The sequence below is a fragment of the Lemur catta genome, chromosome 4 (genome assembly GCF_020740605.2).
Source record: "Lemur catta isolate mLemCat1 chromosome 4, mLemCat1.pri, whole genome shotgun sequence".
Lineage (NCBI taxonomy): Eukaryota > Metazoa > Chordata > Mammalia > Primates > Lemuridae > Lemur > Lemur catta.
In genome coordinates this window covers 98,191,820-98,214,040 of record NC_059131.1, presented here as the reverse complement: position 1 = coordinate 98,214,040, position 22,221 = coordinate 98,191,820, and positions in this window count along the sequence as shown.

Here is a 22,221-nt window from a genome sequence, read left to right as displayed (position 1 = left end):
AAATGGATTTTGTCTTAATTGTAGGTGAAAAGCACCCTAATTTATAAATGGATTGTCAAAACCCTGTGAATCACAGTGGAATGAAAAATGTGTTGAGCTTGTTGAGTATATGCATTGAACTTGCCCAAATCCCTCAGTTTATGTCCTGACAGCTTCCAATCTGTGTACCAAAAGTTTGTCATAAAATTGCTTCTTTTACCTGTATCATAGAACTCACAAATAATCATCCGGATTTATTTGTATATCCATCTATTTCTTTTATGTTAATTGCAGTAAAAGTTAAGAGTATGGGGTAGAGCCAAGTGGTAGGGTTATATGTTGTATAGTAAATTTATACTTATGATTAAAATTAGTCTTCATGTCTAATCTCTTTGAATTATTATCTTGTTCTTGACAGTTCTGTAAAAGTCACTGATTCTTCATTGTCTTGTTCTATTTCCTATGTATGACTATCAGTTGAACTTGTCACTTCTTTAAAGAAGAAATTCTTATACCATTTGCAACAAAAGTCTGTCTCTGTTTTATGTATACTGGTTTTCTATAGCTCTAAATAATCGCATCCTCCACAGAATTGTGCGATGCCATAAAACGAGGACCATTTTCCTCCAATAGGTGCCATGTAAAATACCTTCTACAGGCTCCTGACATTTGTGACAGATTTCTCTATGCTGTGCAGAGGTGGGTGTTACCTGGACTTCCACAATAAATCTTAGTAAGAGGAAAGTTTCCAAATTCAATGGCACCATAATAAATAAACTAAAGCTTTTAATCCTGATATTTTCTATGGCACTATCCAATATGCCCTAGGCTGAAATCCCTTGAGAACTTGTAATGTTAATTTAAATGTCCGTATTGTGGGACTTATAATAATGTAAAAAATTATTTACCAACTCTTCTTTAAAAATTGCTTTCAGATCACCCAGGGCATTCTCTGCTATATACTCAAGAATGCTAATTTCTGATATACATTTGTTTTTGGGAAGTGACCAAAAGTTAATTTGAGCAAAGTGTATTGATGTTTTTATCTGAGTTTAAAAAGAATAGACAAGGAAACTTTATACAAATAGATCATTACTGCCATTTTCAAGTAATAAGTATGAACTGCTTCAACTGAGTATCTTTACTGTGACTGGATAAATCAAATCAGGCAACCTGCTTGGCTGGAAAATTTGCTAGTCTTCACTGCTTTTGCCCATCACCAAATAAATGACTGAGTCCTTCCAAACAGAAAGAAAAAAGACAAAAGTTCTGTACATTGGATTCTAAATCTAGAGAATGAAAACAATGATAGTGGAAGAATAAAGAGCTCTGGTTGATTGTGTCACTGTTTTCAGCAGATTTGGCAATAGACTGACAGAGAAATATATCTAAAGACAGCATAAAAAAGTAGATAATTATGATCCACAAAGTCATAGTAGTAACAGATTGTTTCTAGCATCTTTGATTAGTGAAAAAATGTGACAATGGTAGAAATAGGAAAATAAATTATTCTAAATGTAAGAAAAACCTAAGAAAATTATGCTATAGTTGAAGGTATACTATGATTAAAATGAAGGGGAGATATTATCCTTAAGGATTTAAAAATAATACTTTGAACTGCTAACTGAAACATTTTAAGGTGAAAGTTTTTAACAGTACACCTTGGAAGAAATGGCTTATTATTATCTACCATATTTTCTCTGAAATTCAAATAATTTTATCATTTTGCTTCATCTATTTTTAATTCAATGCTTAAAATATTTTAAAAGTCTCTAGACTTGATATTATTAATAAAAAGTCTTTAATTTCTCTAGGGCTTGCAAATCTCATCATAAACTAAATGTTTCACTGAAAGGTAATTTCAAATGGATCAAGAATCTTTAAGAGATGCTTTTAAAGTTAAAATGGACTAAGGTCAATCTAGATGTGCATAAATGATGCAATTTAAGGGTTGAAAGGGCGGTATAGGGTCTGATTTTCAATACAATTGCTGTTTTAGAGCATGGTTCCTCAGGGGCCTGAGACATTTTAAAAAATATTATGGCAACTATCCTTCAGAATCATCATGGGGAAGGCTGAACCTATTATATCCCATTTGCAGGTGATAAAATTAAGTCAATGAGAGGTTAAGTACCTTGATCAAGGTCACCAACCAAGTTCTAGCGGAGCTAAAAATGAAAGTCCCATCTCACTCACATGAAATGATGTCATCTGACCAGTGGGCCTTATTCAGAGGTCATTATGCTAAACACAAGACATGGTAAAAGCATTGACCTCATTGAAGATAGAACCTAAAAAGATTTTTTAAAAGAAGCTGTTATGTTTCTCATGCTGAACATTTTAATTTCGCCCATTGCTGTTTCAAATTCCTAATTCCAAAAGCATCTTGTTTTCAAGAAAAAAATCAAATTAAAGTAGAATCAAATGACAATGCAGTTGATGTTATCACATGGCAATGTAAGCTTGCAAACATCTGGGAAATTTGGGGCTATGATTGCTTGTTCTATAAATGTATTGTTAAGGCACCAGTAGTAGTCTAATCTATGTAGCCAAATTATTAGTCTTTGTGAAATTAAAGCATGATTCTTTGAATCATGCCCAGAAAACAAGATTGCACTGCTATGCTGTCATAGGAAAACACAAATCACTAAAAGACACTCCAGCTGCTCAAGTAGCAACTAGACAGACAAACAAATGAAAGTGCTTGTGGTTTCTCATGCCAATGTCTAAAATGGCCAGTTATTGACAGTTTTCAAAGCACAAAGGCCATTGCAAAACAGCTAATCCATTTTCTGTGCTTCCTTTATACAGCCAAATAAATTATTTCCCACTGAAATCATATTGATCATTTAAGAAAAACAAAAGAATAGCACACCAACTAGTTCAGTAATTGGTTCCTCTTTAGTAGGTAATTTTCTTACTTTTCTTCCATAAAAATATGCATGTCTCTCCCAAGCATTGAACTACAGTGAATAACTAAAGATGTAAAATATTAAATGTTATAATAGAGCTGTAAGGAGGATATATTAACACATAAACAAAAACAAATGAGGAATTTAATGAGAAAAATTAAATTTGGTAACACCTGCTCACCTTGGGTGCTTTCACAGGCTAAATGATTTACTCCTCCAAAATACAGTCAAATTATAAAACTGCACATATATTTACAGCAAAAAATATTCATAAGTGTTTTTGTCACTTCCTGGTCATCCTCATAGCTTTCATAGGATCTTTCTGGGTTACAAACACCCCCATAGAGCTAATAAATTTTCTCTTTCATGAGTATCTGAATTGGTAATGAAATTCATTTCATGTTAAACACTCTGGGGGGGCAGGTAGCAGAGTTGAGATTTTATCCAGTTCTGGACAACATTCAATTTCACAATAAAACAGGTTGTCTTGTGGCTGCTGTGCTCAGTTGGCATCTACATTTGCCACATGACTGGATGTGATATATTTTGTGTTCCTTGACAAGATAAGATGCCATGATGGAGTGTAATTTCTCCTTATCTTTTAATGTATGAAATACATTTTTCTTATCTGATAATATGTAGAATCATTGTGTGACAATGGAAAACAGAGAGTTTGTCCACGCTAGTTATATATTTTCTAACGGTTTGAACTATAGTCAGCATGCATTACCAGTCATTCATAACATATTTTATTTCCAAAGTATAACGTGTTTGCCATATTGCCAATTTTTCTCCGATTCTAAAGAACAGTGCCAGAGGCTTTGTACTCCAGAGATATAAAACTTCTAATTTGGAACTGGTTGCCTTCCTCTCAAACTACTCTTGTCAGAATTATTTGTGAATCAGCCAATAAATAAATATTCCAACAATGATGAAAGCCAGAGTTAGAGATGCATATCTCCCTGCCCTTGTGCTGAAGGAATGTACAGGAAAACTACTTCCAACATAATCTGATGGACAAAGTCATTCAGAGGAGTACCAGAAAAATTATTTAATGGTAATTAATTGCTTAAAAAATTAAAATAAAACCTCCTTATGCTGATATTTAGTGATTTCTATAGGTTGTCATATACTTCCTGGGATTTACCTTATATAACTGTTATTTTTAAGCCCCTTGCCTGAAAAAATGAGGTTATTTTTTAAAAACTCCAAGAAATCATGTTCTTATGCACTTTTGTTTATGCCTTTCCTTTTTCTTTTTCCCCCACAGATCTAATCCTTAATAAAGCCATTTTGAAATCCTCCAGCATCTAGTTATTATTAAGTCTCTCTCCTTTTTTGCTTCCTTTTCCTCACTTGGAGAAATATGAATAACAAAATATCCTAGAGAGGTTTTTTCAGGGTAAAATAAGATAATATCCTTAAATAATTTAGTGTGGCTCTTAGATAATATGACCTTAGCTTCTTCCTCATACATTAAATTATATACTCTGAACTTCAGTCATGATAGAGCAACTGAAACCAAACTGCCATAAAAACAATGAAATAAACAAACACAAAACAAATCTTAAAAATGGAACAAAATATATAAAATTCTTTTAGAAATAGGAAAAGAAACAAAGCAGGAGTATGATACTGAGATGAGAAAAACAAGCAAGGTGAGCTTTATGATCAACCTGGCCTTCTGTCTGGAGCAACTTTCAAAATAATACTGTCTAAAAAAAGCTAAGCGAATCCAAAAGCCTTGTTTAGGTGGGGAGAAGAGATTGTAGTTCAGAGAGAGTAGGGTGAGGTAGCTGGAATTTTCAGGTATTGTGATAGAAAGAGCTTCATATAAAGTTCCAGAGAAAGAGCTACAGAAAAAATGCATATGCATTCCTTTTAATCTTTGGCTGAAATAAAGCCAGACATGCACAGGGTCAGAATCCAATAAGCTGACAGGAGAACAATTAGATGAATAACTACTGAGAAGCTGTGAGCCAAAGATCTATCAGAGCTCACATATGATTGAGAGATATACAGATTCTGACAACACAAGGTAGAAAGGCTTTCTTGAATATTTAACACATTCAACAAAAGCACTAAATAGTTCAGTTCTTACTAACAGAGCTAAAAGAGCCCTAGACGACTCTAGTCCTGAACTGAGAGTGTTTAAGATGAAGATGATTCACAAGAAAACTATCTGAGAGAACAAAACCCATCACTTTTAAAGCAAGACAAGAAAATCTATGTTCTCAAAAACACAGGGTATGCAATATCCATTGCCCATTTAAAAATTATTAAATGAACCAAGAAGTAAGAATAAATCTATAACAAGAAAAAAACTGAGTTAATATAAAGTAGAATCTAAAGTGACAAAGATGGTGAAATTATCATACAAGGACTGTGAAATAGTTGCTATGAATATTTGAACATAGTCACAAAAATATAAATCATAAAAAATAGAATAAGAATATAAAATCATAAGTATAACATGAACACAATAAAGAGAGAAATAGAAAGTACAGAAAGAAAACAACTGAAATTTTTATAATTGAAAAATAAATACTTGAAATGAAAAATCTACTGTTTATATTTAACAGAAGATTAAACACTACAAAACTAAAGGTAGTTTAAGTTGAAGATAATAGAAAAGAAAACGTACAAAATGGAAGAAACAATGGCTAAAATCAGTCCAATTTTAATAAAAAATATAAACTAAAAGATTCAAGAAGTTCAAACACTTCACGTATAATAAATGTGAAGAAAACCACATCGTTTTTTTTTTTTATTTCAGGATATTATGGGATAGCATCACTTATATTATCCTGGATAGAGTTTGAGTCACATCAAGGTTTTATTAAAAACCAGTGATAATGAAAAGAAACTTAAAATTAAGCTTACACAACAACAAAAAGACACATTGTGTTAGAAGGAAGAAACAATTTCAACCAGAAGACAAAGAAATTAATTTTTTAAATATTGAAAAAAAAATATGGATGTAGCATTTGTGAACATATACTTAAAAAGTATATAAAAAAAAACTGAATGCAAAGATCAAACAATTTGTGGCCAATAGACTGGAATGACAACAAATGCTACAAGGTTTCAGGAGGAAGGAAAACTATACAAGATAAAATTTCAGATATATAAAAGAGAGAGTCCAAAGATAATGAAACAAATTATAGTAAAAACAATGTTAATAATAATAAAATATAACAAGAAGTTTGAAAAAGAAAATCAATGAAACCAAGTCTTTGAAAAGAATCAAAGCAATAATCTAACTAGATTAACAAAAAAGGGAAAAATTAATCTTAGCGGTATTTGAAATCAATGAGGGACATTAGTACAGAACTTAGATACACTAATCATGATAACTAGGAAACAGTATTAAAATTTACAAAGCAATGCTGATAATTTTAAACTAAGATGAAATGCACAATTTCCTTGAAAGATACAAATTACCAAAATGAGGTATGACTACATGGTGAGTGCCTGGCACACTGTCTGGAGTATGGACACGCTTGAGGCTCTGACTCAGGGGGATGGGCGGGACACAGACAATGTATATAACCTGAGCTTTTGTACCCCCATGAAGAGCTGAAATAAAAAAAAAAAGAATATGTAAATTCAAAAAAAATAAATTAATTAAAAACTAAAGATTAATTAAATTTTATCTGCAATAGAAACATTTCTACAAAGAAAATTGAAGACAGATTTCTTTGCAGCTCAAGTCTATTAAACAATAAAAAAGGCACAAAGTTTTCAGGATATGGGCAAGTACAGAAACATATTTCAACTCATTTTATAGACTAACATTACATTAATATTAAGCCACTCACAGGTGTTCCTTTCCAAAAAAGAAAATCATTTATTTATATCCATCAGAATCATAGAAGTAAAATCCTTAACAGCCTATTAAAAAATATAATGCAGCAGCATACCACAATTATAAGATTTCATGATAAAACAGTGTTAATACAAGGAAGTTGAGGTTGGTTATAGAGTAAGTATGGTTGCTCTCATTATTGTATTGAAGATCTTAGTGCAATATTATGGTGAAAAAGAAATAAAAGGCATATAGCTTTACAAGGATAGAGCAAAATTGTGTTCATTTATAGACAATGTGATTATTATATAGAAAATTTTAAGGAATCTTTTTAAAAAATATACTAAAAGTAATATTCAATTTAGAAGAGTTGTAGTACACAAAGTCGATATAAGCCATGAATTATATTTCTATATATCAGCAATACATAATTTCAAAAATAACTTTTAAAATCAATGCATTTATAATAACATTAAAATATAGAAAATATTTTCTTTAAGGAATCTCCATACTATTTTCCATAGAGACTGCACTAGTTTGCAGTCCCAACCAACAGTGTATAAGTGTTCTTTTCTCTCTTCATCCATGCCAGCATCTATTGTTTTGGGACTTCCTGATCAAAGCCATTTTCGCTGGGGTTAGGTATACACTATTATGGTTTTGATTTGTATTTCTCTGATGATTAATGATTTTGAGAACTTTTTCATATGTTTATTGGCCATTAATCTATCTTCTTTTGAAAAGCTTTTGTTCATATCTCTTTCCCACTTTTTACTGGGGTTATTTGATTTTTTTTTCCTGCTGAATTGCTTGAGTTTTTTGTAGATTCTGGTTATTAGCCCTTTATTGGATACACAGCATGTAAATACTTTCTCTCATTTTGTATGCTGTCTGTTTGCTCTGTTTATTGTTTCCTTGGCTGTACAGAAGCTTTTTACTTTAATCAAGTCTCATTTATTTTTGTTGTTGCTGTGATTATCTTCATAAGTTCTTTGCCTAGGCCAATATCTAGAAGAGTTTTTCCAACATTTTCTTATAGAATTCTTATGGTTTCATGTCTTAAATTCAATTCTGTTATCCATCCTGAATTAATTTTTGTGAATAGGGAGAGATATGGATCCTCTTTTAGTCTTCTACATGTGGCTATACAATTTTCCCAGTACCATTTATTGAATAGGGATTATTCTCCCCAGTGTATATGTATTGTTGTCTACTTGGTCAAAGATCAGATGGCAATATGTGAATGGTTTTATATCTGGGTTCTCTGTTCTTCCATTGGTCTATCTCTCTATTTTTGTGCCAATGCCATTCTGTTTTGATTAATATAGCCTTGTAGTATAGTTTAAGTCTGGTAAAGTAATTCCTCCCAATTTGTTCATTTTGTTGAAGGTTGCTTTGGCTATTTGACCTCTTTTCTGGTTCCAAACAAAGCACAGAATTATTTTTCTGTGCCTCTGAAAAATGATGTTGGTATTCTGATGGGGATTGCATTGAATCCGTAAATCAGTTTGGGTAGCATGGACATTTTAACAATTTTGATTCTGCCAATCCATGAGCATGATATATTTTTCCATTTGTTTATATCATGTGCAATTTCCTTCCTCAGTAATTAGTAGGTTTTTTTTTTTTGTAGAGATCTTTCGCCTCTTTTGTTAAGTATATTCCTGAGTATTTTGTTTTCTTTGTAGCTATTGTGAAAGGTATTGAGCCTTTGATTTGGTTTTCAGCTTGACTGTGGTCGGTGTATAGGAATGCTATTGATTTGTGTACATTGATTTTGTAACCTGAGACTGCTGAATTTATTTATCCATTCTGTGAGTCTCTTGGCAGAGTCTATGAGGTTTTCTAGATAGAAGATGATGTCATCCAAAAAGAGCAATAGTTTGACCTCCTCTTTCCTGATTTGGATACCCTTAATTTCTTTCTCTTGCCTGATTGGTCTGACTAGGACTTCCAGCACTATGTAAGTGGTGACAGTGGGCATCCTTATCTTCTTCCACTTCTGAGGCAAATGCTTTCTTTCAACTTTTCCTCATTTAGTGTGATGTTGGCTGTGGGTCTGTCACATATGGCTCTTATTATTTTGATATATAATCCATCTGTGCCTATTTTATTAAGATGGTTTCTTTTTTTTTTTTTTTTTTTTTTTTTTTGAGACAGAGTCTCACTTTGTTGCCCGGGCTAGAGTGAGTGCCGTGGCGTCAGCCTAGCTCACAGCAACCTCAGACTCCTGGGCTTAAGCGATCCTACTGCCTCAGCCTCCCGAGTAGCTGGGACTACAGGCATGAGCCACCATGCCCGGCTAATTTTTTTGTATATATATTTTTAGTTGGCCAGATAATTTCTTTCTATTTTTAGTAGAGACGGGGTCTCACTCTTGCTCAGGCTGGTCTCGAACTCCTGACCTCGAGCGATCCACCCGCCTCGGCCTCCCAGAGCTAGGATTACAGGCGTGAGCCACCGCGCCCGGCAAGATGGTTATTATCATATTCCTTTGGGTTATAGGGATTAAAATGGACCTGAAAATATACAATGTATGTAGTCAAGAACAGGGGGATAAAATCCATGAACTTTTATTCCCAATGCCACTCTTGCTTTAATTCAAGGGAGATTATATATTTCCAGATCCATTTCAGTTCCTGTAACCCAAATATAATAATTATGCAATGCTTCCACCTGTAGTTCATGTTGTCCAATATTTGTTTAAGTGCTTAAATCCTGGTATGATTTGTAAGGCCTTCTTTTTCTTCATGAAATTATGCTTTTCCATTTCAGATGCTCACAAATTTGTGTCTGGTTTTATTTTGCTGGAAAACATTAAAGCTGATGTGATTTTTCTCAAGGTACTAGGAATCAATCAGCTTTGTTTATAAGTTTCAGCAAGTGAGTAGTAATGACGTTTTCTTGAATGTTTATGAAAATAAATACCATGCATTTTCATACCAAGAGGGCTACACTTTAAGTACCAGAAGGGAATACTAAAAAATATTCTTTCATCTTTAAAATTATTTTTGTAGGTAAATCTATATTGAATAAATAAAACTACCTGATCATTTAGTCATATTTCTTAAAAATCACACTACCAAAATTTTCATATAAATAGTAAATTAATATCACAAAGTCGACACTGTATAACATTATGACCCACAGGGAATTAATATCTAAATTATGCAATCCAAAGGAGAGAAATTTTCACGATGAATATCAACATACTTTATAACAGAAATTCTGAACTGGAGAAAGTAGATGTGAAAATCATGTAAACACACATTTCCAATTCATGTGGTTCTTGTATACCACATATTTGAGAAATAATAGTGTCTACATCCTAATTGATAAATGTTTATTTAATTTTGAAAGTTGTTTAATTTAATAAACTATTATGCCGTTTTGTTATACGAAATCAAATGTATTAGTTTAAATATATATTTAAATCAGAGTTTAATGGATTGGATTAGAGAAAGCATTGACTAAGTAAGAGAATATGTTTTATTTCTATTGCTATAACTAGCTAGATATAAGTTGAAAGAACAGAAAAAATTCTAGGATGTATGAATACAGAATAAGAAAACTATTATATTTTGGACAGATTTGTGTTTTTATATATCAGGAATGGTATGGGAAATAACAACAGGGATAATGATAGAAATAACATATTTATTGGAAAAATTATTTTATTTAGCAGGTATACATATTACAAAGCAGTAATTCCCAAACATCAATTATAGAGCAATATTGACAATATTGACCCATAACAAGGACCAAGGGCTCAGAAAAAAAATGTCAAAAACTGCACTGGTTAACTGTCCCTGAGTAGAAATTTGTTTCACATTGAGGATATTTTCTCTCATATGGCAGTGTTAAAATAGTCCTTGTCTTTTGCATTTTAATATTAATATATTTGTCATCTTTGTTGCCTGTGGAGATAACCTGTCTGACATGTATGTTCTTTCTTAGCAAAAATATTTAATATAATATGTTGTTACCTATAAATTCTTTTTAAAAGTTTAGTCTTTTATAAATTCCAGAAGTCTGAGAACTATTCATTTAAAGCCTTTTATTGAAAATAAAATACCATTTGCCCTTGGAAATCACCTTCTCATTTCAAGAAACTCATTTTTAGAAAAGATTTTTTGGAAAGAAATTTGTGTTGCAGTCAGTTTTACTGAGCTACTTAAGGTGAAAGATAATGACCCTTAAAAGTATTTGAAAACTAAAAAGATGCAAGAACGTTAACGAAAGAAAGCAAGCTAAGATATTATAAATTGCTGTAGGAATGATCACATTTCTGGATGTCACACTTGGAAAGCTTCTGGAGTCATGATTTCTTTTGAAAATGTTAAAAATGTGAATTAGGATAATTGTCTTTAATTAGACTATAAAATGCTATAAATGTGGGCTAGATAAAACTCAATACGTAGCATAGCTTCGATTGTCTCAAATAATTGTTCCAGATACATTCAACAACATATCACCATGTTTCTATGTCAATTTGCATAATGTAAAATATAAAGTGTAACTATATAGTTCATTTCCAGAGTAATTTAATTTAGGTATTTAGTAGGTATTAGGCATTTATTTGGTGTTCTAAATAATAAAATGGATGTAATATGACCAAGATTTTACTCAAATTTGCAAATTTCAACTGGAAAACATAAAATTTATATAATTATTTCCATTTCATTTTATCATTTTTTTAGATATACCATTTTTCTATCATAGAAGTAGTAAATCACAATGTTGAATCATGCTATTGTATCACACTCTCTTAATTTAAATTCTGCCTCAAAGTTTTACAGCTGACTGAACTTAAGCAAATTTTCTTTCTTTTGGTTCTTTATTTTTTTTTATCTTTAAAATGGAGATTATCACACTAGTTACTTGATAGAAAGTCATGATGGTAATCAATGTAGAATACTAAGCGTATTGCCTGACTTCTATTAAGTGTTCAATATATGTAAGTAATCTTATTGTTTATAATCATCATTATATGTTAAAAAACATTTGGTATTATTTAGGAAAATTACACAACATAGAATTTTGAAAAATATTTTTAGAAAAATGATTAATACTTTCAGAAAATTACTTAGCAATCATCTAATCTAGTCATTTAAATGTTGAGAGAGTTAAGGTTTACACAGGTTATATAGCATGTTTGGGGTCATGTAAAGGCAGAAAGGGAGTCATGACTTGCTTTGTCAGGATTTAAGTTTACGTTATTAACATTAGAAAGGAGGCACCTGAGTTTTGTGTGCTTGTGAGAAGGACACTTACCACCCCATGTCCCCATGAGTCACAGGCTCACTGCCCCTATTACCTTGAGGCAACTATGGCTAATAATGGCATACCCTTTATCCCCACAGAAAACACTCAGCGGAAGGAACAGGAATTCCTGCAGATCTTTACATAACTTTTTGGTCATCATATCTCATCTGACTCCCAATCACTGAAATGCTTCCATGGTACCCTCTTGAATTTAAGATACATCATCAGCATCATTCTTTATGTATTCAAACACTTTGAAAATCCTCATCCCTTCTTGCTCAGAAAATCATCTCTCTCCTAAGGATAAGGTTTTCTCTATAGCTTTCTCAATTTTTTTTTTCTTATCCTGCTTAAACCACAAGGTCTGGAGGTGACTTCCCCACTTACTGGTGCTTCACCAAGCTCCATTTTTCTTTACTTTCCTTCACCATTTAGAATCTCAATAAATCATGTTCACTACCCCTCATTACAGCATCATATTTATAAAATCTTAACAATTTTTCCTGGTCATTCCATAAGGTGTTTTATCTTAACTTTCTTATTCTTCCCTTTTATACGATCTTGACTCCAGACAAAGTGAGCTACTTGTTTGTCCATTTTCAACCTCTAACTTCTTGTAGATACTTTTTTAGAACCAAAAATTCAGTAGGGTCTTCATTCAATTACACACTTCATAAATCTTATGCACATGCTCTGATAGACAGAAAGAGCACAAACTGCAGCATGGTTAACTCTGAGTAGATCAGGGTCACAGTGGGTAGGAATGGGGGTGCACAACACAAGAAAAGCTTTCTAAAGGCTTCACCAGGGTCTGCAAATAGGTTTATGTGGTTAAAAAATGTAGACCTTTATTCTAGACAATATAAGCATTTGAGTAAAGCAAAGAATATTGTACCTCCAGGAAACCACCACAAATAAAGATCAGAATAATGCAAATTGATAAAATTGAGGGAAGAATATAGGGATATATCTAGAGAAACAGAGCATGGTTCACCTATAAACAATCTCATACAACATGCTAATGATCTTAGTTTTTTTATTATCAAATGTGTTGAGCATCATGAAAACGTGATTCAGTATTATGTGAATCTTAGCAACTTCACTCTGACATAAATGTGTAAGATAAATAGAATAAAGCTAATAAGATGCAAAATTAGTCAAAAGAAATTTCAATAATCCAGGTGAGAAAGCATAGAGTCATAAAATTTATAATCTGGAAATGAGAGGTTACATGTAGATAGTGAAAATGAGGTAGATCAACCTAGATGTGTGATGACTTGCAATGAGGGTCATGAAGGAAAGGATAATTTGGGGGGCCATCCACTATGATGACAAAGGAGGAGGAAAGTTTTTTCATTACAGAAGATAGTGAGACTATTGGATGGAAGTGAATGGGAAAAAACAGGGAAAGTCAGCAAAAAGACTATTCTTTGAGGAAGCTTGACTTTGAAGAAAGAATCAGTAACATACATTCAGCAAATACATTTTCAGTGCCAGTTACTGTTCTAGATTCTGAGGATACTGTGATTAAAAAAAAAAAAAAAAAGAAGGAGATCTTGGACAGCAGCTGGAAAGGCACACTTGCTTCAGAATGCGGATCGTTTCTTTTTTTCCTCTTAAGTTACAGGAAATGTAACATAAAGTTAAGCTTCAGAGAGAGAAAGAGAGAAAGAGAGAAGTTAAAAGTATGGGAGAAATCAGAAACAATAAAGAAGGCTCTTGTTCTGGAGGTCAAGTGTAGGAGGAGGAGAATCATAAGCACAGCTGGATGCACTGCCTTTGAAAAACAGGAAGGATAGATGCTGGTTATGTTATATTGCATTTCATTTTTATATGTACTAGCATAAGATGACCATGTGCCATATTAATAGAAGGCCACATTCTTTTCTCATTAAAATAAAAAGGTCAAAGTGCTAAGAGAGATGAGGGGTGAGCTTTGGCAGAAGTCAGTTTTAACTGCAATAGGTCTAAACTCCGAGATTGCCTCTTAGCATCCTAGATGAAGCACCTAGGTTTGGGTACTAGGCAGGGAGCTATGGATGTGATCCACAAAGAGGGAGGGGCATGATTAATGGAAGATGAAGAAGTAGGAACATTTTTAATATCATTGGCCTATATTTTGCAAACTTAAGTGTTATTAAGTTGATGGAATATGTCTGCTTTTAAAAATGGTACATTGCCATGAATGAGGAAGTACATTCAAAGTAGGAAATAGAGTTTGGTCTTGAAATCATTAGACAGTATGGGAAGTCAGACAAATGATACCACCCTTGTATGACTGGAATTTAAAGAACATGTTGGGTACTGAAAGGGAGCACAACTAATAACAGCCTGTAGTCAGGCTGTGAAGTGCCTTTGCCGAAACCTTCCCCTGGAAGTATCCGCTTCCCTGAATTCCTATAGCACTTCAGATATTTCCTCTGCAGCCCTTGACACTTTCTACTATATATTCCAATTATTTGTGTTCACTTCTTAAGCACAGGTGTGCATTAATCAAAGAATTGATATTATAATAGATTCACAGTTCTTTTTAAGATTTGCATAAGAAGTACAACAAATAATTTACTTTTATTTCACAGTGTATATTTCAAGGTAATTTATAAATTAGGCTTTCTGTTAAGAAGTGAAGGTTAATACAGCCTAGTCAATTTTCAGTTTTGCAGCAAAAGTATGACATATGCAAAGAAAGAATTTACAATACCTAATTAACGTTCAATGTATTTTGCCATTTCTTGTGTGAAGTACTTAAACTATCAACTAGCAAAGACTTTATCAAAATAATATATTCTTTTCTTACCATGATTACCTCTTGTAAGCCAGCAATCTCAGGAAATATCTGAACAAATACTGTAATTTTAGGTATTATTTAATGCATTGACATAATTTATTACAATTTCTTCTCTTTTTCCCCTTATATTGTTACACCAGTTTTTCTGGCTTTCTTTTCTGAAATTATTTATTATGATATTCATACAAAAAGTTTTGGAATGTATATGTAAATCTTCAAGACTAAAATAGTATGTCCATTTATGTTGACATTTTAATTATTTTCAATAGATATTTATTATTTTTTCCATAAAACAATACTACATTCAATTGCCTATGTTCTTGGTACTTTGGGTTTTTTTGGCTAGTAAAAATGCAATCTAAAGCCTGCATTTCCTAACTGGTTGTTACTAGTACATAGCAATAAAAAAATACTTTCTTTTTAGAAATGTCACTAAATTTTCTTATAAATTAATCTAAGTTTCCACGTTCTATGCATACTATTAAATTACCTAGACATAATGAAACTTTTCTGTCTTTCCTTCTGTCCTATTTTTTTTATTTCTTTTCATGAGTTATTACAATACATGGTGACTTCCATAAAAATAAAGGTGGTGAACATCCTTGTTTGGCTCTTCATATTAAAAAATATATTTCCAGCATTTATTTTATTAAAATTTCCTCATCATGATTAAGGAAATACCTATTTTTGTCTTGCATTATAGGCATTTCTTGCTTATTTTGTTTTTTTTAATCATGAATAGGTTTTTATTATAATTTTTAATCAAAAATTTTCAGGTGTCATGTATTGAGATGATCATATGATTTTTATCTTTTAATAATTTAATTCACTGAATTGCAATTATCTGTTTTCTAATGTAAAACCAATGTTTTATTCCCTGTATAAACACCAATTCAGCATTTTTGAAACTTTTTTTTTTCTTCTCTTGGAAATTTCTAATCATATGATGGTTTTCTTTTTTTATCTGTTTTCATCTCATTTTAAACTAGTTTCACTGCAGTCAGAAATATGGTTAGTTTGAGCACAATCTTTTAAAATTTGTTGAAGTTAGTTTTTGCTAGTAAATACTCAGTTTTCACATCTATTTCCAATTATTGGGTACAATATTCTATATGTGTTCCTTTGTTCAAACCTGTCATCTGTGCTGTTCAACTCATATGTATTCTTATTGATTTTAATCTGCTAGTTCAATTAATTATCTAGAGAAATGTGCTAAAATCTCCCATAATAATTGTGCTTTGTCAGTTTCTCTTTGGAGTTTTATTTTTACTTCATATATTTTGAGGCTTTGGTAAGTGCACACAAGTGTAGATTTTTATATTCCCTAGTGAATTAAACCTGGAATCAGTATGGAGTAGATCTGGTTATTTCTAGAAATGCTTATGACTACAAACATTTTGTCTATAAGGTCTGATTAATATAAATATATGTTCTCTCTTTGGATGTTTTTCTGTTATATCTTTTTTCATTCATTGTTTTCCCAGCTTTCCTCTTCTTTCCACTACTTTAATTTTAGAGCGTGCCTCCTGTCCTGCATAGAAAATACAAGCAGAAGGTCTTGGAAAATCGAGGTGGGATGTTTGTTAGTCGGGTGACACACGCAGGGGCTCTGGGCGGAGGCTGGGAGACCTGGGAGGAAATGCTGGCCAGGTGCAGTGCAGAGCGCCAGGTGGGAGAAATGGGCTGATTTCAAAGAGGTGAGGAATATGGTTTCTAATTTTTGCACTTTTGAGCTTCATGTATGATTAGGAGTTACTGGACACAGCAAAAGTGGGCAGAAGCTGGACCATATGGATGAGGATGTTGCACGTATTAAACAGCGGTGCTTCAGATGAAAATGCAAGAATTGAATAGCCACAGATACCCACAAACTTTTGAAGGACTTTCTGATTTATCCACAATGAAAGTATTGGTTTCAATTTGGACGCCTGTAGACCCTGGCTAGTTGAAGATGACGTCCTTCAGTCTCACCTCCCTTCATCTGTAACTGGTTCTGTGTTGCTTCAAAATACAAAACCCAAGTTTGCCCGTGCTGCACCCACTCTCCGCTCGCTGCCCCTTCCTGTCCAGTTGATTCAAGGTGGAAAAGCCTTTGCTTATATGACATCATTCCTGGTCTCCGTAAGCCCTCCAGCTTACTTCACAGCAGTATTCAACTCTTTCAATAGAAGTGTTTTGTTTATTTTTCTTTTATTTCTAACTCCTCAATCAGTTACAGAGATATTTATATCTAGGGAGAGATTACAGAGTCCAAGTTCATTGATACTGCCCAGCAGAGACAAGCTGTCCTTGACAAGATAATTACCCCAACAACTGTGTCTACAAGTAAAACAGAAGTTTCTTTTGCCTGGTTATGTAACACCATCTAATGCTTCGAACAGAAGGACTCTGGATGTCCTTGGCTAGTACATGATTAGTTAGATTATCTTCAGTTCTTTTCAAGCACATGCTTATTTCCCAGACAACAGAAACTGGAAAGACTTACCCATCTCTTTAAATCTTATACACAGCTCATGTCAGCTCTTTGACATAGACATTAAAAATGAAAACTTATAACAAACTGTTATGGACTGAATTGCGTTCCCCCCAAATTCTCTCAATATGACTATATTTGGAGACAGGTCCTTTTAAAGAGGTAATTAAGGTTAAATTAGGTCATTAGTATGAGACTTTAATCCATTATGCCTGGCTTCCTTGAAAGAAGAAGAAGAGTAAAGGTCAGGTGAACCGGCCATCTACAAATGAAGGAGAGACACCACAGAAATAACCAAACTTGCTGACACTTTGACCTTGGACTTGTAGCCTCCAAAACTGTGTGAAAATAAATTCCTGTCATTTAAGCCACACAATATGCAGTGTTTTGTTATGGCAGTCCTAGCCAACTGACACAGAAACCTAATAGTTTCAGAGCAATAATTAAAAAGAAATGTACTCCTATTATACAGTCTTTGTCTATCCTTGATATGCCTTATGGTAAAATGACACTGTGCTATGGTCTGCACGTGTGCACTTTTTTTATATTGCTGTTCATTTACAAAAGAATCAGAAGCCGATATGAAATTGTGCAGCCTTGTCCTTAATTCTAGATTGGATTTTTGTAGAGATCCCCAATTATTTTTCTGACGTTGATGAGATTAAATTCCAAGAAGATGTGTCTCTTTATGTCCAACAAGACTAAAGACAAAAGCTATGAATGTAGCCAGTAAGCAGCATGTAAATATTGAAGTTTCAAGTGTTCTCAGTCAACCTTGCTCAGTGGTCAATAAGGCAAAGAAGAAGAAATCAGATGTTACTGCACTAACTCTAGAACAGTCCTCTGATTGGGAGAGACTCTCCTAACCAAAAAAAGAAAAAAAAAGAAAAAATCATCCTTATGTAGGAAACACAAAACAGTACAACCAAAAGGGGTGTTTTTGTACCTACTGCCTTCTCTGAAGATGTCCAGTGTGGCTTCTGTTTACCTTGCTGCTATTACGGCATTATTGAAGGACTACTTGGCACCATTTCATTGCCCTCCAATATCAGTCATTTACTTAGATTTGTCAGCTTTGGATTTTTCTTTCCTTTATATTCCTTACTGCCCAGCAATACTGTCCCATGATTTTAGAAGTCTCACCTTGCCCTAAAGAGCAACCAGTGTGTCTGTCACGACTAAAAGTTCCCAAGTAAGCATTTTACATGTTCGTTCATTCAACAGAGAAGTCAGGCAGGGGCATGACTGACAGAAGTGACGTCTTGACATCATCGCATTGGACTCTAAAAGAATTCACTGGACTTTAGATATTAGCCAAAGTTGTTTTTGTCGGACCTGTGATCCATATAACTTATTTTATTGGCAGTTACTTTGATACTTTTTGAAACATCAAATGGATACGTTTGCTTTTAATCCTTATTCATACTGTATTACTTGAATTAATAAATCCTTGGCAGTTTCTGTGTAATCTCATTCTGGAACATCAATTAGATGCACATTAGACCTTCTCGCTCTGTCCTCCATGTCTAATAATCTCTCTTCCATAGTTTAATTTTTTTCTCTCTCTTTTGGTTTCTATATATTTACTTGGATATAACTTTCAGATTTCTAATTTTGTCTAAATGCATCTGCTAAATGAGCTATCCTCCAAAATTTGTATAATTATTTTAAACACTATAAATATAGTTTCAAGAGTTCTTTTTCATAATTTTTCAAAAGTGCTCAATTATTTTTGGTCTTTTACTCCTTATAAATGTATGCAAGCTACTGTTTTATTCCTCTAAACACATTAGACATCTGATTCTGAATGTCCTGTACACAGAAAGAATTCACTATGTGTCCTCCAGTTTTTTTTTTTTTTTCCATGCTTTCCCCCAGACATTTTGGCCACCTAACAATAAACCTTTCTCATTGCAAAAACGCAGTACTTCAACATTTGGCTTTCTGCTGCATGAGGACAAACACACCCAGTTTGATTCAGTTATATAAAGTCTTATCTGTGGACACCAACTCGAGCCACTTGTGTAGATAGTATAACTGGAAAGTGTGTCGAGGGTGATCAAGCCTTGCTTCTGATATGAGAAAGTTAAACTTGTATGCAAAATTAATGCCAAGGCAACATTAAACTATATGAATTCACTACAGTGCCTCTTTAGAATTTTCTACTGTTTTTCAGTTCCGTCCTAGCCTTTACTTTAAATAAGTGTGCTGTATGAGCGAGAACAATTAGAAGATGGTTAACTGGATAGTTGCACTTTTAGATGGGGAAAAATGTGATTTACAACATAAAGTTTAAGGACATGAAATGTAAACTTACATCAGAAAAAATTGTCTAAAATATGTCCTAGCTTGTTTCTCATCAATCCGACCATGCTGCCACTTTTGGTGTTCTTGAGTTCAGATAAAATATAACTTTAAATAATGCAGATTGAAAAAAGTGAGTTTCTATCTGTAAAAGCTGTAGGTAATTTCCATCTTCTCTCTTGTAAACATAATATTAAAATCCTACAGAAGGGCTTTTGTTAAAAATGATATCATAAAACTAATTATAATAACCAAAGAAATAAAAAATATAAAATGTTTAAAAATTACATCAATACTGGAATCCAGAGCATTGTGTCCTCCAAACCTTGTAGACATTGAGAAGCATCTGTTATGTATAATGTAGAGAGAAATAGTCTTACCCACAAACCAGAATTACATTTTTTAAATAAAGATGTATAGAAATACAGAAAATAACAATGAACCTGAACCAACAAAGTACCATTCCCAAAATTGTGATGGCAACAATTAAAAGCAAGTGTAAACCATACGAAAGATGTATCACCTAATTTTAAACATCATTTACTAATGTAAGTTAAGAAAATATGTTCTATAGTGATCTATCAATTTATTTGCTTATTTCTCTATTTTGCTCCCAGGACCAAACAATTAATATAAATACTAAAAAATGTATGGCTTCTCTTTGATGGGAAGGCATACTATTGATTGATTAGGAGATTGAAACGAAAAAAATCAAGAATATCCACTATTCTAAATTTTTGAATTTTAACATATGAAGACTGTTTTAAAGACTAGAGATTGGAAGTTGGTCATTTGTGCAATGAGATTAAAAATATTCAGAAAAACTCAAACATATGTTTCCTATATTGTGACTACCAAAGTATCCACCATTTTCTCCTAGGATTCTTACTAAGTATGTTTACTTAAAACATGATTCCAACATAAGGATCTAGTAGTGATTAAGGAGGTAACCCAAGGAAAATTACCTTTTAAAGCTGAGTTTAAAATAAACAATAAATCAAAAATATGAATTATATGAAAATGCTCTGGTAAGATGAGTTTATATTCACTATAATAAGAATAGACTTAACAAAACAACTTTGGGTACCTGAATCATAAATGCAAATCATAAATCATCATTTTAAAAACCTACATTGTCTTTTAATAAAATTGATAAAAAGATGATAATAGAAAATAAGAAAAATCTGAACAAATAAATACAAAACTAGGTCGAGTTGTGAAGGGACCTAGGAAAAAGAGAAGACTGATATAATAAAAGCCAAAAATATTTTACCACATCATTAGAAGCCATAAAAGCAGATATAGTATTCAAGATATTTAAATAACTGATATGAATGCCATAAATACAGAATGCATTTCAGAAACCAACTTTTTAAAAAACTGCAGATATTATAAATAAAAAGAATCAGATTATAAGTTAAAATGAATGAAAATCCAACATATAGTTAATTAAGATTTCTCCCATGAGAAAAAGAAAATAAAATCCCATATGCATTCAAAACCTATTACATTACAATAATTCTTCATATGAGGTTAAACTTTATAGTTGGTAGGCGTATTAGTAAGCTTTTGCTGCATAAGAAAAAAATCGCTAAACTCAATGGCCTAAAAGCACTGACTATCTTTTTAGCTCCTGATTCTGTGGGTCTTCTGCATTCTGCTTTCTGGGTAAGCTTAGCTGGTCTCTAATTAGTTTTTTGTGTGTATCGTGGTCTGCTGGCAGGTCAGTTGGTAGCAGAATATCTGGGATGGCCTCACGCACAAGTCTGTGAGTCAGACTCAGTTGTCAGACCCTTAAGGAATGTTTGGACGACTGTGGACTTGGGCACCTTAGTTCTCCTCCAGCAGTCAAGTTAAGGCTTACCCAAAGTGGTCTAAGGAGCCAAAGCACAGAAAGTGTGCAAACTCTAATATGCAAACACTATTTAAATCTCTGTTTCCATCACATTTGCTAATGTTCCCTTGGCCAACAAAAGTCATATAACCAAACGAGATGGGAGACTCTGCAACATCACATTGTGCGCGTGTGAATGCAGAGGCAGTATTTTTGCTTATTATATAATATACTACTTCATGTAAAACAAAGAATCACACATGGCAGTAGTACTAGAATATAGCCCTTGAAATACAAAATATGTGGTTGAAATAGTGCATCATTAGCAGAACTATATAACACATTCAGTAAGGCCAAAACAGTTTTCCCTTCAAGTATGGTAAAAATCACTGTTAATTTGAGTGTTTGTTGTAGCTAGCAGATAAAAGAGCTGGCTTGAATTGAGGTGGCCTTAATTAAAATAGAAGAAACTAATATGAGTCTTAAGAATACAGACTCATGGTCAACAATGTCAAGTATGCACACTATCAGAGGCATATGAAAATTGATACCAAAAAATTAGGTTTATGCTAATTCTCTCTTTCTCCGTGGCAAGACAGAGTGAGTACAAGCCTGGATATCCTCTCTACTCCGTCTTTCTTTTTCGTTATCTCAATATCATCACCCCCACCCCCATCTTTCTCATTGCATTATTTTTCTGGATGTCAATAACCAACTTGAAATACTTAACTAAAGTAGAAAATTTACTTATGCTCATAATAATAAGCAGATCAAATCAGAATATTGAATACCTTGTAAAAAAGACCAATGTCTAGAAATAACCTAGAAATATTAAAATAGTTTTCAAGGTGATATAAA